This window comes from Bidens hawaiensis, unplaced genomic scaffold, assembly GCF_021521415.1.
Source record: "Bidens hawaiensis isolate Kalapana, Puna unplaced genomic scaffold, B.hawaiensis_p1.1 tig00006076_1, whole genome shotgun sequence".
In the NCBI taxonomy this organism is placed as follows: domain Eukaryota; kingdom Viridiplantae; phylum Streptophyta; class Magnoliopsida; order Asterales; family Asteraceae; genus Bidens; species Bidens hawaiensis.
The window spans coordinates 314155-318813 of NW_027491402.1; positions in this window are offsets into that span (position 1 = coordinate 314155).

The following is a 4659-nucleotide window of genomic DNA, read 5'->3' on the forward strand; positions in this document are numbered from 1 at the left end:
CCCGATTGCCATACCTCGGGAGAGTTCGTAGAGAGAGAGATGAGGAGCAGAACTCCAAATTCCTTGATCTTTTGAAGTATATTTACCTTAATATCCCATTCCTTGAGGCACTCACTCAGATGCCTAAATACGCGAAGTTCCTTAAGGATATTCTTTCGAATAAAGAGAAGTTAGCTGAGGTAGGTTCCCTCCCGTTGAGTGCTAGTTGTTCTACTATCTTACAGAGGAAGTTACCAAAGAAGAGGGCCGATCCAGGGAGTTTCACAATTCCCTGCACCTTGAGTGATGATATGTTGGTTCATGCGCTGGCTGATCTTGGTGCCAGTATTAATCTCATGCCGTATTCAGTGTATCGCAAGCTGGGTTTAGGCTAACCGAGACCTACGAGGATGAGTATCCAGCTTGCTGATCGTTCCGTGAAGTATCCGCGTGGGATTGTTGAGAACATACTCATTCGCATTGGTAAGTTCATTTTCCTGGTGGACTTTGTTATTCTTGACATGAATGAGGATGATAATGTTCCACTCATTCTGGGTAGACCTTTTCTTGCCACTAAACATGCGTTGATCGACATTCGCGATGGCAAACTGATCCTTCGAGTCGGTGATGAGAACGTCACGTTTGACGTTCGACAGTCACCTAAGCATCCCAAATCGACTTATGATTCCCTATGCTTCATTGATATGATCATGACTCATGTGGGGGAGTTTTCCAGTGACCCCGGTGGAGGCCCCGCCTCAGACACACATATCCTAGATAGGGAGACCCCGGAGGCTGAGATGGTCGCATTGACTGAACACCCCCCTGATGCTGACATTGAGTTGTCTTCCTTTGATCTGAGTTATCTACCGGAGATCATCGTGTTCATCAGTTGCTTGAGTTTGAGGAGTTACGGGACTATACTTACGCGCATTCAGATTGTTATAAGCAGCAGGTGAAGGAACTGCTGGATCGTAAGTTAGAGGGTATTGAGCAGTTTAAGTGTGGGGATATGGTCTTATGGTATAATTCTCGGTTGAGGTTATTCCCGAGAAAGTTGAGATCCCGTTGGTCAGGTCCGTTTATGGTGACTGAGGTTTTCCCGGATGGCACTGTTGAGATAAAGGACAAAGGTGGGACGTTTATGGTGAGCGGTGATAGACTGATGCACTACATTGGCGAGCCGATGACTGATCAGACGGTCGAGGAATTCTACCTTAACTCGTTCTCCGAGACGTAGACGTGTGGATGCATCACTCGGGAGACTGCCCGAGTTGTAAAGTTTGTATTTTGTTATATGTTTGTGCTATCTGTTTCATTTGTTTTTGTCTATTTCAGGATGTTCCAAGATGAAACCGCTCGTACTCAATCTCCATTCGATTCGGTCGATTTAAGGGGTGTTCCATTATTGAAAAAAAAATTTTAAAATAATAATAATAATAATAATAAAATAAAAATTTAAAAACCAAAAACACAAAAATATATTTATTTCTTTATGTTTTTGTTTTCCGTATTGTACGCCGCTACATGCGAACGAGTTTGAGTTTTGCAGGTTATATTATGCGCATGGTAGCTATAGTGGCGTCTTGCAACAGGTTCTCCCGAGGTTGCGACCGCGAATGAAATGCTATACGGTCGTTTGGTTACTACACAGCTATTGAAGATTCTGCACACAAACCAGGGGAGTAACCCGTTCTTTGTTTTTTATTCTTGTATAGTATCTTTTTATTTTCTGTTTTATTTTTATTTTATTTTATTTCTTTTCCTTGTACTCATCGAGGACGATTTAGTTCAAAGTGTGGGGATGGGGTTTATTTTACTTAGTTGTAGGAAAATTTTTGAAAAAACTAAAAAAATTTTTAAAAAAATAATAATAAATAAAAAAATAATAATAATAAAAAATTAAAAAAATTTGAAAAATTTTAAAAAATAGTCCCTTGAAATTTGTTTTCTCAACGTTAAACAGGAGATGATATTATTACCGAGTAGTGGTTATTCTATAACTTCTTCGTGTCTTTTAAAATATATATATATATAATAAATAAGAACAGTTCCCATTAGACCCGCATGTAATGTATGGTAACCGAACGGTTTAGACTCAGTAATCGTGTGTCGGTAGGCTCAGCCTTTGAGAATGAAAGGGCGGTTTGGTTGTTGACCTAATTGAACCTTTTAAATGGCCTGACTTTAGTGGGAAACATCTTAGGGGTTTTGTTTGTTTAACTAAGCTCGTGACAGGACTGGAATGAAAAGCCGGGTCATACTCAAGCCTCGAGTCACATCTCGTCTGTATATAATAGTTGTTTTATCTTCTGTATTTATTTTTATTCATGCAACGCCATGTACTATGAGTATTAAAAAAAAAGGAAAGAATGCAATTTGTAATTGCGTGCACTTGAAAGAGAGTTTGAGTCTATAGTTTGTATATTAGTCGAAATGTTTTAATCATGTGGCAAAAGGTTTAAGTCAAGTTGGGGTGGCTCGGCCCGGTAAAACCATAATGGAATTGGTGAATTGGCAGCAGGGCTTTTAGGTGTTGGTTCCACTTAGTCATACAAATTAATGAAATTGTCACACCTTATTTGCCTCGGTAAGTATTAGGGGCATGGGTTTAAAGTGGACAGCAATACCGGCAATCGACCTGATTTAGCTTATTAGGTGAAAGTTGGATGAGATAATTGGGTAACGGGTCACTTGTTCTAATACTTTAAAAAAAACAAAAAAATAAATATATATTAATAAAAATAATAAATAAATAAAGCCAAGAGTGGTCGGTTAAAACTCGGATACGATCCTGTGTAGTATTCTTTTTCTGGGACGAAAAAGTCTTAAGTGTGGGGATATTTGATGTGTTGTAAAACACTCGTATTTTCCGTACCTTTTATCTACATATTGTATGATATTTTATGTGCTTTTACTTAATTTGAATAGGTTTAAATATATTTAATAATCTTGTAGGTTTTGGGTTACAAGGAAGAGAAATCGGGACTTTTCGAGGAGCTTACGAGCCTTTCACGCATACAAGTTCAAGACAAAGCTCAAAGCCCGACCCATATGCATCATGGAGGCCCATTACTTACAATATTATAACATAAAAAGAAAAAAATAAAAACCCTAACTAGGGCAGTTTGGCTGATCGCAGCAGCAGGGAAGAAAAAAAGAGAAAAAGTTTTTTCGGCTTGGAGTTTTGGACTTGTGGCAGCTAGGGAAGGAAGAAGGAAGCAAGTACAAGTCTTGGAATCAATCACCACTGTTTTAACAGCCAAGAGCATCCCGGAATCATCCATATCCTTACATCTTTTTCCTTGTTCATACACTTTAATTTTCTTGTTCAATTGTTAATTTTTTTTGCAATTGATTGAAAGATTGAATTGTTTATGACTAGAATTGGTTGTTGCATGATTGTTATGATGATTGATATGAGTTTAATGAGTATTTGCTACTGTCCAATTATGATTCTCGGCTAAACTTGTTAGTTCTACATAGGGATGATGTTAATTGTTAGGTTTTGATAGGTTTTATGGATTGTTTGATTGATAGATGTTAATTGCTATTGTAAAGTTTGATTAAGACATGAAATAGGTTGTGTTTAAGGGCTGGAAATATTGGTTAATTCATTGCATAAACCCCGTGTGTCGGTCGATTAGTTTTGTATTGATTGATCGGTGCATTGTTTGATTATAAACTTTGTGTTTAGGGTTTGTTTGCGGTAGGTACCACCGTAGGGTTTTGTTGCGTGAATATTTGGATCAAGTACAGCGGTTAGGCACCTTCTTTGAGACCGAGAGGTGTTAAGAAGTTAGGGTTGTCTCATTGCCTTTGCATGCTAGAATAAGGATTGCGCGAGAGCGAGTTCGTTTCTTGTCAGGTTTAGGTGTTTTGAGCGACTAGTTGATCTATTTTTGTTTAAGTTGAGTTGTTCCTCTATCCTTGGTTTTGTAGTATTCATTTCCATTAGGTTCGAGTGTTGGTGAGACCGAGAGGTGATCTAGCATTAGAACACGTTAGCAATTATTTCCCGGTTTGGTCATTTTAGGCGATTTTGAGTAGTTTAGGCTTGTTGAGTGAGACCGAGAGGTGATCCAGTGAGCCCGAGCGATCCTTAGTCGTGTCATCTTTAGGGACCGGTGTCTTGAAGTCATTCAATCCATTAGCTTGTTAGGCCTACAATTTGATTCAGACCTAGGTAGACGTTTTTCTCCATCCTAAGTTAACACAGTTAGTTTGTCGTTAAGTTTTCTATTTTTGGTAAGTTTTGTCAGTCAGTTAGGTTAGTCCAGTTACGTAATTAAAAAGCAAAAATCAATTAAATATTATTCTTAGGTAGGTCTTGTCTAGGGTTAGTGATCGTTAGCGTCTCACGTGTCCACGTGTTCAATACTCGGACTTCCTAGGTCTATACTACTTGCGATCGGTACACTTGCCGGTTGTGTGTGGTTTTAGGATTTTCGTTTTAATATTAAAGTTTAGTTGTGAGGGTCATTATTATAGGGTTATTAGACACACATCAAGAAATATCACCAAAAATTCTAAAAAATTTGTTAAAAGATGTAAGTGGACAACAATACCAATAATCGACTTAACACCTGTCATAATAAAAGCTGAAAATAAAACTGTGACGAATGAAAATTTTGGACAACATGATTCCCTACTCAAAATCACAAAAATATGTACTTCTTT